The sequence below is a fragment of the Dendropsophus ebraccatus genome, chromosome 1 (assembly GCF_027789765.1).
Source record: "Dendropsophus ebraccatus isolate aDenEbr1 chromosome 1, aDenEbr1.pat, whole genome shotgun sequence".
Lineage (NCBI taxonomy): Eukaryota > Metazoa > Chordata > Amphibia > Anura > Hylidae > Dendropsophus > Dendropsophus ebraccatus.
In genome coordinates, this window is record NC_091454.1 from 51516102 (window position 1) to 51530199 (window position 14098).

The 14098-nt window shown below is 44.3% G+C and overlaps 1 protein-coding gene across 2 annotated transcripts in view; it reads right to left on the minus strand.

Annotated features, from left to right (window-relative positions):
• The window catches only part of LOC138792797 (teneurin-2-like), a 245561-nt gene extending 243835 nt beyond the window's left edge, over positions 1-1726 (minus strand). For both annotated transcript variants that reach the window (XM_069970714.1, XM_069970706.1), the window contains exons 1-2: positions 1573-1726; positions 277-370 (exon numbers count right to left, since the gene is read on the minus strand). The gene's annotated coding sequence lies outside the window, so the exon portion shown is untranslated. The remainder of the gene's footprint in view (positions 1-276; positions 371-1572) is intronic.
• Positions 1727-14098: the final 12372 nt, after the last annotated feature.

Genomic DNA, 14098 nt, shown 5'->3' on the forward strand with positions numbered 1-14098 from the left:
GTCCCCTAAGGGTTAAAGGATCTAAAACATCCAAAAGTCAAAATACTGTGTATGAAACCAGCCTAAGTTTTTCAATCTTTTTGCATGAAATATTATCAATATGCACCTCATGAATTCGCGTGAACAATTTCTTGCTAATCACACATATTTACTATAAAATCAATTCAATCAAGGATGTAGTTTTCAATGTATAAAAAAAATGCATTTGTATATTACAGTACATTATATGCACACAATAGCAGTTTTGTTGAAGCTATTCTTTTTTTTTTTTCCTACCTTTTCCTTTGAGATAAAATATTTTTCATCACACACTCCACTGGACTTCTCTCACTTATTCATATATATGATTCCAAAAGTGTTACATGCGACACTACACAAATGTGACAGAAAATCAATAAAATAGTAGCTTGCTGATGAGAAATCTCAGCGGGACTTTTACTATATTATATATTGTCCAAACTGAATCACTGTATTTATATTATGGAAATTGATTTAAGAACATACAAATATATCTATATAGATAGATGAAACATACTATTTTAAATATAGTACAATGGACAGTGTTTGCAGTATGTTCTGAAGATGTTAACCAGTCTTTATTAGATGTTATGTTTATAATAACCTCTATAAAACACATTAACTGCTAATTGTTCAATGCAAATATACTTTAAAACTACAATAAAACACATGTCCTGTAAATTGTTATTTAAATCTTGTCAATAAAAGGATTAACAATAATAATAATAATAATAATAATAACAAATAATAATAATAATAATAATAATAATAATAATAATAATAATAATAATAATAATAATAATAATTTTTATTATTAATAATATTATTATTAAACCCTTGGCTCCACAGCACTATGATAAGGGATTAAAAAACATATTATTACACAAGCAGACTTACAATGAACATAAAACAGTAAATAATTAATTGATACAGAGGGAGAGGGGGCCCTGCCATGTGAGGGGTTACATGTTACGAGGAAGAGATAGCAACAATAGGTGAGGAAGACAGCTGGTTATATGTTTGCAGTTATTTCGGTAGCCCAGCATGGTGCAATACAATGTCAGCAGGGTTATTGTACTGTAGGTTGTAGGCTTTGCTGATGATATGAGTTTTTAGGTTGCTTTTAAAGATCTTGGTGGTAGTTGAGAGCGAAATGTGTTGGGGTAGTGGGTTCCAATAATTGGGGGAAAGTACATAAGTGTTGCTTAATGTAGGGACTTAAGAGAAGGTCTTGAGAGGACCAACGACTAGGGTGGTATCGGGAGATCAGGTCAGAGATGTATGGAGGGAAAAGGTTGTTGATGGCTGTTCAGGAAATGGGTAGACATTGAAGGGATAGGTGGAGAACAGACGAGACAAGAAGTGAGGAGAGAAGTGGATTAGTCTGTCAGCAGAGTTAAAAATGGATTAAAGGGAAGAAACCCCTTTTTAACCCATGACATAACGCTACTTCAAGACTTGCCATTCTTTCCCTTAAAGTGATATAGTTACCCCCTTTCTTGTACTGTTTTCTGCACCATCCACAAGCTTAGATGCTGTACATTCAATATATACCTGTATTACACTTGTCTGTGTCTTCTTTCTGTTCTAAAATTGCTTCATTTTATCAGTGGGCAGTGTCATCTAGGGGGAGGTTTCATAGCAGTTAGGCCCTCTACCCACCTGGGAGATAAAGCCTGACTGCCACTGTCCATATAGGAGTGGGGGCCCAACTGCCACTGTCCATATAGGAGAGGGGGCCAAACTGCCACTGTCCATATAGGAGAGGGTGCCCAACTGCCATGAAGCCTGGCCTAGATGCCACTGTACATCGATAAATTAAGCAATTTTAGAGCAAAAAGAAGACACAGACAAGTTTTATACATTGTTATATATTAAATGTGCAGCATCTAAGCTTGTGGATGGTGTGGAGAATCGCACATAGAGTAAGGGGGTGACAATATCACTTATAGCCTGAGTTCACACTACGTATATTTCAGTCAGTATTGTGGTCCTCATATTGCAACCAAAACCAGGAGTGGATTAAAAACACAGAAAGGATCTGTTCATACAATGTTGAAATTGAGTGGATGGCCGCCATATAACAGTAAATAATTGCCATTATTTCAATATAACAGCCGTTGTTTTAAAATAACAGCAAATATTTGCCATTAAATGGCGGCCATCCACTCAATTTCAACATTGTGTGAACAGATCCTTTCTGTGTTTTCAAGCCTCTTCCTGGTTTTGGTTGCAATATGAGGACCACAATACTGACTGAAATATACGTAGTGTGAACCCAGCCTAAACTATTATACTACTATTATTATACTATTACATAATAGTATAATGTAGCGCTCAATAGCTACTGACAGCTGTGTGTCTATGCCTATTTGTTCTGCCAAACGGGCTGCCTGGAAATAATACATTATTATTATTTTTTTATTTTTTTGTGTTGTTGCTTTGTATATGTGCATGTGTTTTTACATACCCCTAGTTGTCCCTCTTGAACATATGACATGAAATGCAATATATTTTGTAGTTTCCTTAGAGCAATGTCTCTTGTACACATTTCATAAGATTTATGTGTTTCATTGGAATTGTTAAAGTTTTCATTGTGTGCACAGTATTGCATAAAAATACCACACATGCGTACAATAGTGTTTACTTATCATAACATGCATATTAAAAATCTTCTCTCAACCTCCTAACCTTAACCAATAAGTTCTAATTTATTTATTTTCTGAAATAATTGCTTTTCACATATGATTTCATAGAGATTTCTTAATGGAGTCTTTTTGCTGTACTCATGCTGTGTATTGTTTACTATGAGAATCCCTGTGGTTTGCTGGTTGCATGTATAATATTGCTTTTAGCTTCAGGTAATATACAACATATAGGCTATATTTACTTATAGCTAGTGGCCTATATGAAGCCCTGAGAAAAGGTTAGAGGGACTTTTTACATATAAACATGTGTTATATTGCTTATGTATATGTAAATGTCATGTAAAAATATGTTACTTAGGTATTCTGAGTTTTTCAGGTATTAGCTTTAGTACCTGTCCTGTATAGACTTCAATAACTTCATAACTTCAATAACTTCATACTCACTGGTATACCAATATTAGTAATTGTGGGTATAAAAGTATAATATTTTGTTCTGGCAAATATATGGATTTGGCAATAGATATGCATTTGTATATGGAGAGTACAGTAGAGATTGAAAATGTGATATGTGATATGTGAAATGAGTCTACAGCTGGGACAAGATCCTAGTAATAGAAGATTATATCTGAGGTATGCATATTGCAGAATATCATTTCAGGCAATAATTTTAAATCCATGCATTGTATGTAAGGAGGAGAGGTGTGAAATTTAATGTAGATGGTATGGAGGCACCAGAATCAATACAGAAATTTACTGCCTAACCAGTGAGACAGGGATGATTCTGGAATCCACATTCCAGTAAAGTACACTATTTTCTTAGGGCTTAGTATTTAAAGTGACACTGTCACCCCCTTTTTGCAATATGACTGCTCTACACAGGTGTAAAGGTTAAATTTAGCAATTTTCATACCTCATTTTCTATCACACCTCATGATGCTTGTTCCAGTAAAAAGTGATCTTTTATCATCTGGGATTGGAATACCTGGGCGGGGCTTCACATCCGAAGCGCCACTTAGCCAAGCCCCCTTCGCGACGTCATCACTACACAGGCCACGCCCCCTCTGTGACCATTGGTGGCTAAGTTGCACTTTGGCCGTGAAGCCCCGCCCAGGTATCCCAATACCACATGATAAAAGATCACTTTTTACTGGAACAAGCATTATGAGGTATGATAGAAAATGAGGTATGAAAAATGCTAAATTTACCCTTTACACCTGTATACAGCAGTCATAATGCAAAAAGGGGGTGACAGTGTCACTTTAATGGTTGTAAGCCACAGCTATTATCATTCATGAGTACTACCAGGTTATAACAGGAGTAAGGCTAAATTCACACGGATGGATCCGCAGCGGATTTCTCGCTGCAAATTTTCAGCGAGATCTGCGCTGATCTGCGGATCCCAGCCTTGTAAAGTCTATGGGCAGAAATATTCTCAGCGGGATGTACATCCTGCTGCGAGTATGTCGGGAGACCGCCTTGTTAACCCCCCAAGGATTATACATTACCTGCTCCGTCATACGGCTTGCTTCAGGGGTTCTCAGGTGCACGCCCCACTCAGCCAATCAGTGTGCTGCCCCGACATCTGTGTAAATTTAGCCTAAGGGCGAGGTGATATCCAGGAACAAAGCCAAGTTCAGGATAAAGATCAGGCAGAACTCTAATCAAATACAGTATCACAGAAAACAAATAAATTTACAGATGTAGCCCCTACCAACTTGTTCTCAGTGGCATTACATCTATTTACTACTTCAGATTGGCTCTGGCATCCATCTGGGGGTTCTTTCCACTGTGTCTGTGTGCTATAGATCATGTGTAGACTGTATGGGGGAGATTTATCAAACATGTTTTAAAGTAAAATTTGCTCAGTTACCCCTAGCAACCAATCCAATTCCACTTTTCATTCCTCACAGACTCTTTAGAAAATGGAAGGTGGGATCTGATTGGTTGCTAGTGGCAACTGAGACAGTTTCCCTTTACACCATGTTTGATAAATCTCCCCCTATGACTCTATACCCAACCTTTTACTGTGCATACAGTACTGTACAGTCAAAAACTGGAGTTGTGGTCACCGGGGCCTTGAGCTATAGCAGCCCCAGTAATCCAGACCCAAGATTACCAGGGCTGCAGAAGGTCAATGGCCTTGGTTGGGCCCATTGAGCTTTGGCCCCATTTGACTTGTCAGGCTTTTGGCCCTTGTGAAAATGCATTTTGAGTTTTCATCAAGCTTTATACATTTAAAAATGTGATTTATTAAAATGTTAAAATGTTTATTTGTTTTCACTGTTAGCAATGAATCTCCTAAGTCTCTTCCTCCTCACATGTTCTGCCTCTTCACCCACCTCTGTATTCTGACCTCTCTATGGAAACAGACATAGTATTCTAGTGTCAGAGTTGCAGCAAATTAAAGAAAAAGCAGGAGTAGGACTACAAGTTCAAAAAGTGGTGTCATTGAGACAAAGCAGAAATGTGGTTGGGAGTATCCAAATTTCGAACCACGAATAGTACAAGCAACCAAGAAAAATGGCAAGAATTATTAAGATGGTATAGAACCAAATGGTTTGTAGCACGGTTTACAGGAACAGAGTCCAGAAACTAAACAAAAAAACTTGAATGAATTCATAATTAGCTGTTGAGTGGGAGACCTGGCCAGGTAGATAGACATGGTGAACATTGTACTGACACCTTATGCTCAAAGCACAACAAAACAGGATGTTATCTGATCTCAGATCCTGCTTACCTTTTACTTCTGCCCTTACTTGTCTGGAGAATTGTGACAGTTTTGGGACTGGAATTACTAGTTTATAATCATCAACTGAAAAGTTTATGTATACTAATTAGCTGTCAAGAGTCTTCAGATTAAAGAAGTGGCTTCCTTAATAGTAAAATAGTTCAGTGTACAGTGTAAGTAATTGTACTCATATCCCTTACTGACAAAAGCTCCCTGCGTACCTCATAGAGCTAAAATCAGTAAAACCTCCTCCAGGCTGCTCTTCCCTGCTTTGTGATGAGTCTGTCCATAAGATGGCTGACATGGAGCCATGCTCCGCCCCTAAGTGTCCACCACTGAGCCTGTAAATTCCTATGGAGGGCACTGGGCAAGCCATGGTCACATGCTCCTCTATGTCGGCCATCTTATGGGCAGAATCACTACAGAGCAGGACAGCACAGCCTAGAGGAGGGGAGTCTAATTTTAGGTCTATGAGGTACACAGGGAGCTGCTGTCAGAAAATGCTGTGAGTATACATACTGATACTTTACAGCAGAGCAAAGTAGTAGCCAGCTCACCGGTAGAGATGAGCGAACTTTTCAAAAGTTCGGTCCGACAAGACTTTCAGATTTTTTCGGAAAGTTCGGCTTGACCGAATTTCGGATTTCTTCGTATTTCATAGTTTGAAGCATCTATATGATACGGGGGCAGTGTATTTATTTGAATTTAGGGCTCTATATGTCAGTAACATTGTTATATTTTCGATATCTCAAAGTCACTTTTTTTTTAGACTTCAATATTCACCGTTACAGGGTCTATGCAGGAAATTCACCATTACAGGGTCTATGCAGGAAAAAAGTCACAAATGCAGTGAAGGAGAAGCATTAGTCATTGGAGGCCAATGGAGGTCCAGCAATAGTCATTTGAGGCCAGTACAGGAGCAGCAGTAGTCAACATGGAGGCCAGGCAGGAGCTGCAGTAGCCAACATGGAGGCCAGGCAGGGGCAGCAGTAGCCAACATGAAGGCCAAGCAGGAGCCAACATGGAGACCAGGCAGGAGCAGCAGTATCCAACATAGAGGCCAGGCAGGAGCAGCAGTAGCCAACATGGAGGCCAGGCAGGAGCAGCAGTAGGCAACATGGAGGACAGGCAGGAGCAACAGTAGCCAACATGGAGGGCAGGCAGGATCAGCAGTAGCCAACATGGAGGCCAGGCAGGAGCAGCAGTAGCCAACATGGAGGCCAAGCAGGAGCAGCAGGAGCCAACATGGATTCCAGTTAAGTCCCAGAGGTAGTCAACATGGAGGCCAATTAAGGCCCAGCAGTAGCCAACAAGGAGGCAAGGGTAAGAACACCAGTAGTTAACCTAGATGCCAGTTAAGGCCCAGCAGTAGCCAACAAGGAGGCAAGGGCAGGCACACCGGTAGTCAACCAAGATGCCAATTAAGGCCCATCAGTAGTCAACATGGAGGCAAGGGCAGGCACAGCAGTAGTCAACATGGATGCCAGTTAAGGCCCAGCAGTGGTTAACATGGATGCCAGTTAAGGCCCAGCAGTAGTCAACATGGATGCCAGTTAAGGCCCAGCAGTAGCCAATAATGAGGCCAGTGAAGGCACAGCAGTAGTCAACATGGAGGCAAGGGCAGGCACAGCAGTAGTCAACATGGATGCCAGTTAAGGCCCAGCAGTAGTCAACATGAATGCAAGCGCAGGCACAGCAATAGTCAAAATGGATGCCAGTTAAGGCACAGCAGTAGTCAACATGGATGCCAGTGAAGGCCCAGCAGTAGCCTACATGGAGCCAAGGGCAGGAGCAACAGTGGTCAACATGGAGGCAAGGGCAGGCACAGCAGTAGTTAACATAGAGGCCAGCCAGGAGCAGCAGTAGCCAACATTAAGGCCAGTACAGGAGCAGCAGTAGTCAACATGGAGGCAAGGGCAGGCACAGCAGTAGTCAACATGGATGCCAGTTAAGGCCCAACAGTAGCCAATTATGAGGCCAGTGAAGGCACAGCAGTAGTCAACATGGATGCCAGTTAAGGCCCAGCAGTAGCCAACAAGGAGGCAAGGGTAGGAACACCAGTAGTCAATCTAGATTCCAGTTAAGGCCCAGCAGTAGCCAACAAGGAGGCAAGGGCAGGCACACCAGTAGTCAACCGAGATGCCAATTAAGGCCCAGCAGTAGTCAACATGGAGGCAAGGGCAGGCACAGCAGTAGTCAACATGGATGCCAGTTAAGGCCCAGCAGTAGTCAACATGGATGCCAGTTAAGGCCCAGCAGTAGCCAACATGTAGGCAAGGGCAGGCCCAGCAGTAATCAACATGGATGCCAGTTAAGGCCCAGCAGTAGCCAATAATAAGGCCAGTGAAGGCACAACATTAGTCAACATGGAGGCAAGGGCAGGCACAGCAGTAGTCAACATGGATGCCAGTTAAGGCCCAGCAGTAGCCAACATGAATGCAAGCACAGGCACAGCAATAGTCAAAATGGATGCCAGTTAAGGCACAGCAGCAGTCAACATGGATGCCAGTGAATGCCCAGCAGTAGCCTACATGGAGCCAAGGGCAGGAGCAACAGTGGTCAACATGGAGGCAAGGGCAGGCACAGCAGTAGTTAACATAGAGGCCAGCCAGGAGCAGCAGTAGCCAACATTAAGGCCAGTACAGGAGCAGCAGTAGTCAACATGGAGGCAAGGGCAGGCACAGCAGTAGTCAACATGGATGCCAGTTAAGGCCCAGCAGTAGCCAATTTTGAGGCCAGTGAAGGCACAGCAGTAGTCAACATGGATGCCAGTTAAGGCCCAGCAGTAGCCAACACGGAGGCCAGTACAGGAGCAGCAGAAGTCAACATGGAGCCAAGGGCAGGCAAAGCAGTAGTCAACATGAAAACCAGTTAAGGCCCAGCAGTAGCCAATATGGAGGCCAGTGAAGGCCCATCAGTAGCCAATGTGGAGGCCAGTTAAGGCCCAGCAGTAGCCAAGATGGAGGCCATGGCAGGAGTAGCAGTTGTAAAGGGGTGACATGAGCAGCAGAAGCAGAATAATGAAGTACATGGACAGGCAAGCAGGACAGCAGGAATGGTGGAATAACTAGTAAGGTCTAGTTCACATATAGCCCATAATGGATGCAGAAAAGTTCCTATATCTTGGTGACAACAGGACCAAATCCTACTCTGTGGTATCAGGAACAGGTGTCACAAAGTCCTTATCTATCCATGTGGCGGTTATTTTGATGAAAGTCATACGTTCCACACTATCACAGGACAATCTGGTTCTACTGGGACTGACAATATGACCTGCTGCACTAAAAACTCTCTCGGATGACACACTGCTGGCCGGACAGGAGAGTATGTTTAAACCAAATTCAGCGTGTTGTGGCCAGACATCTAATTTTCCCACCCAGTAGTCCAGGGGTTCCGGCACGTTAGGTGGCAATGTAGAGTCCAAAAACACCTGGACTTGCTGTTTGAGGTGTGCCGCCATGTCCTGCTGCTGTGCGGGTGCTCCTGTTACCCGGCCTGTGGCTGCATGAAAGCGTGCATCATGGACATCAGGCTCAGACTGGTGCCGCTGCTCATGCCATCCAAGCTGCTAGAGGAGGATGTGGAGGAGGCAGTGCGTGAATGAGAGCGCCGTTTTCCAAAGGCTGCTACTAACTGTGCACCCAGCTCCTCTCTATAATAATTAATTTTTTTTCTCCCGTTGGGAAGGGTGAATGAATTTGCACAGCTTGTTGCGATACCGTGAGTCCAGAAGTGTGACCAGCCAGAACTCGTACCGTTGACGAATCCTTTGCAAGTGTGGGTCAGCCCGAAAGCATATCAACATGCGTTTAGCCATTTCCACCAGGGAGTGGGAAGGAGTCCCCACCTCCGTCTCCAGAGCATACTGCCAATGGGTACTGCCTCCATCCTCCTCATCCTCCTCATAGCCCTGCATATCCTCCTCTGGCTCCCCTCTGGTCTGGAAGGAAGGCTCCTCTCCTTCTCCTCCACCTATCTCCCCTAAGAGTTCCTGTGCGTTCAGGTCCTCCTCCTCCTCCTCAACTTCCTCTGCCTCCTTTTCCACCAAGCCTTCCTCCAGCGACCCAGGCTACGACAGTGGCAAGACCTCTTCCCCCTCGCCACTGAGTCGCATCAGCATCAGCTCCAGTACATGAAGCATGGGTATGATGGCGCTCAGTCCTGTGTCTTGTCCACTGACCAGAGAGGTGGCTTCCTCAAAGGGTCGTAGCAAGCGGCAGGTGTCACGCATGAGATGCCACTGCCCGAGCTCCGGGTTACAAAGGGGAGTCACCGTGTCCGCCTGCATCAAGAGGAAATCAGTCAAGGCCTTCCACTGCTCATAGAGCCGGTCCAGCATGTGAAGGGCTGAGTTCCACCGCGTGGCTACATCGCAAATGAGACGATGGTTGGGAAGACTATTCCTCCGCTGCAGGTTGAGGAGGATGCTGTGAGAGCAACTTGAATGGCTGAAATGGTTACACAGCTTTCGAGCCATTGACAGCACAGTCTGTAAATAGGATGAAGACTTTAGAAAGTGTGTAGCTATTAGGTTTAAAACATGTGCCATACACGAGGCGTGCCTCATACCTCCCATTGTCACTCACCACCGTCCCAACTTTAAGATGGCGTGGAGTCAGCCACAAGAGGATTTCTGTCTTAGCAGGCAGTGCAGCTCTTCCCCTGTGTGTCTCCTTTCACCCAGCCAGGCTAGATGCAGCACAGCGTGACACCTCTGCGCTACACCCAAGTGGTACAAGGTAGGACCACTGGCAATTGAGGAGGTTTTGGACATACTGGAGGAGGTGGAGGAGGACCGCGACACAGGAACCCTGCTGTGACAACGGGGTGGTGTCATCGCCCTTTCCTGGCCAAGTTGCTGGGGGTCCGCCGGCCATATTACATTTACCCACTGAGCAATAATGGACATATACTGCCCTTGCCCGTAATTACAGCTCCTGATGTCTGTGGTTAAATGTACATGTCTGCTCACCGAATGGCTCAGCAAGTCAGCAACCTTTTCGCGAACATAGCTATACATGGCCGGGATAGCTGTGTTGGAAAAGTAGTGTCGACAATTTTAAACGGCAGAGCCTGGAGCACCAGAAACTTGGCCAGGTGGGCATTCAGCTTGACTGCTGCGGGATTGCTGGGTACATATGTCTTCCTCCGGTATAGGGACTCCATGATGCCAGGCTGCCTACTGCCAGCAACACAGGGGCCACCAGCTGAAGAAGGGAGTGAAGCCACACTCCCTTCTACAGAGGAGGTCTGACTCTGTGAAAGGCCCCCTTACTACTGCTGCTTCCTGCTGCTGTTGACCGCTGGTCTGCCTGGGCCTGCTTTGACCCACTATCACCCCGTTTCTCCCAGGCGGAAAGGCTGTGGCGCTTCATATGGGCAGCCATGGATGGCAACTCTTGCGTCTTTTAATGCGCCTGTCGCACAGGAGACAGATGACCATATAGGTATCCTCCGGACACTTTTTAAAAAACTGTCACACAGGCAAGTGTAGAGTCTAGTACCGACAGGCTGCGAGGATGGGCGGGCGCTGCTGATACTAGGACCTGCAGTGGAGGAAGTTTCTCCAGTGGTCATCTGCTTGTCCCGGCTACGCTTCCGACTTGTTAGTTGACCACTGCTGCCTGTCTACTTTTTAGTTGTGGCGGGCCTGCTGGCGGACGGATTCCCGGTTGACGAATCCGTTGAATAAGCCAAATACTGCCATGAATCCCATGTAACATCCAATGTAGCATCATCCTGTTCCAGAATGATGCTATCATCCTCATCAGGCTCCTACCCAGCTCTCTCTCGTCTACTGCCTACTGCTCTCCTGCCAGGCCTAACATGGGCCTGCTCTGATATCGCCTCCGACACAGCTATGCCCTGCACTTGATTGTCCCCTGTCTCTTCCCCCACGTGCTCATCATCATTAAGGAGCAGTTGGCTGCGCATAGACGCCAACAGTTCCCTTGCAGGCGGCGGGTCAAAAGTTAGCGGGATGTTGCTGAGGATGTCAGATGGAGGACGTGGGGGAATTGTTGTGTGCCCGTGCCAAGTCAGGGTCGTGTCCAAGGAACCCACAGATACCTGGCTGGCTGTTTCACTACTCATCCTTGTTGACGTCGAAGTGTGAGCAAGCCACTCCAGGACTGTGGAATTAGACGTGTTGACACGACCCTGGTGTGACAAAGGAAGCTCAGGCCTGCCACTGGACACTCTTCCTGCGCTACTTCCTCTTCTGCCCCTTGAGCCAGACTCTCTGCCCTGCCCTCTGCCTGAAACACTTTGTGAGGTTTCCTGCTGCTGTGCCATGACTTTATACTCAAATTCTGATAGCTACACTAAGCCCTTTTTTTAAGATATTCTGCTATACACCTGCACCAGGTATATTTGTCTCTCAGGATAAGACGGATGTGATATACACACTGTCAGAAGGGTCCAAGTATAGAAATCGTCTATCTATATATATATATATATATATATATATATATATATATATATATATAGCCCTTTTTTTAAGATATTCTGCTATACACCTGCACCAGGTATTTGTGTCTCTCAGGATAAGACAGATGTGATATACACAGAAGTATGGGACTTGTATATCTGTACAGCACATTTTTGTTCCGTGCACCCTTTGCTGTCCTATGCCTAATCTATCTATCTTTCGCCCTCTCTATATTTCTCTCTCAATCACTAGATTTTTCTCCTCTCTGCTTTCCTAATCTTTCCTTTCCTTTTCTACAATATCTTCTCAGTAGTCTGTAGTACACAACAGCAGCAGCACCAGCAGCTTTTTGTCAATGACGAGCTCTGTGCACCGCTAACAGTATGCTTCCTCTCTCTCTCATGTGACCGCTCCTCTTAAAGCAATACCGACGTCACACAGGTGGTGGGCTAGTTCAAGATCCCTGCTGATTGGACTTTCTGCTTTCTAGAATGGCGGCTGCCACTTTAGAAAGCAAGGGTAAAAAAAAATCGGAGCGGAATTCCAAAAATCCGAATCTGATCGGACTTGTTTTTTTTGAAAAAATACGAACCGGATCCCATACCGGCCGAACCGGTTCGCTCATCTCTACTCACCGGACAGAAGACTGCTGCACACGGTCCACCACTGAAACAAGTGTTTAATTTATCCAGGACCAGTGTGTTATGAGGACCCATAAAATCACAGACACATCAGCATACTTCTCACAAAGATGTCAATGCATTTCTGACACCCTTAACCATGACAAATACGCTCCCAAGAGAGCCAGCTTATAAACAATAAGATCCACCCCCTCCTGAACTATAAACATTCAGCTTAATTAAAAACAATGCTAAAATGGCGCTTGGTGGCTATAGTACATAAGAATATTCAGCTACATTCAGAAAAACATAATTATGTTGCACGCTGGGAATACTTGATGGCATCTTGCAGAAAACATACATAATAACCCATGGGGGAAGTATGTTTCCAACTGGAAAATCCAGAATGCTTCCCTTTCTTGCAATCTATCCCTCCTATGCACACCTCTATGTAATGGTGGTACCTTTTCTATGGCACTAAATCTTATGGAATCAACTTGTCCCCCATGGGTATCAGCAAAGTGTCGGAAAGCTCCTGACAAGTTCATGGTACTGCTGTGACTGGCATCATAGAAATGCGTGTTCGCAAATGTCTTGTGGTGCAGCCCACATACTTAACATTGCATATTGTGCAATGAATGATATACACCAATTGCTATTGCAATTTAAAAAAAAAATAAATTAATTGTAAACCTTTTTACATGTCTACTGTCATCTTAGTATTTGCTTTGTGTAGTATAACAACAGATGCTGTATCTCCCTCACCTATAAAAGCCCTTGCACGAGAGCCAAGTCCGTGGAGGGAAGTCATTCCTTGGGACTAAAGGGGATAACGTATCCCCCAAAAGTTTGGGCACGTCTAGAAACAATATTGCACCCATCACTTAGAATTTTGGTTCTTTTGGATGATAGGTTTTATACTCTTAACTTGTGAACTGAATCTGGTTACAAATACTGGTTTGTTGTTTCCTTTGCCTATATTTCCTTTCTGCTTCTTGCACACCAGGTCCTCTCTATTTCTACAATCTACTTTTGCCCTAGCCCTTCTAATCATACATTGCGGATAACCCCGTTTGCGGAGCCTATCATGGCTAATGTCACATTCCATGCAGTAAGTGTCCTGTGTGCTGAAATTCTGTCTCATCCGAACAATCTCTCCCACATGAGGCGGATGGCAGTTACTGGCATGGAGGGTGCCATGGATATGGGCTTTCTGTGGGTCTTAGTGATTACAATTTCATTTGGGACACTCTCTAATACAAGATCTAGCAAAAATAATTTGTTTGTTGTGGCTGACATGTGTGAACTTCAACCCCCAAGGACTGGAATTAGCATATTCCAGGAACTGTAATATGGCAGGTACCAGACCGGTCCAGACCTCCAGTAGGTCATCAATGTACCTGCCATACCACAGTATATGGTCTGTGAAAGGGTTGTTGTGGGTGTATATAAACAATTCTTCCCAATATGCTATGGCTAAATTTGCCATGGAGGGTGAATGTTTTGCCCCTATGGAAACGCCAGCTAATTGTAGGTAGTAAACATCATAGCATAAAAAATTATTGTGAGTAATGAGGTACCAGGCCACAGATTTTACTAATACTTTACACCAGATAATTTTACTATAAAGTGGCCAATCCCTTTAACTCAATGT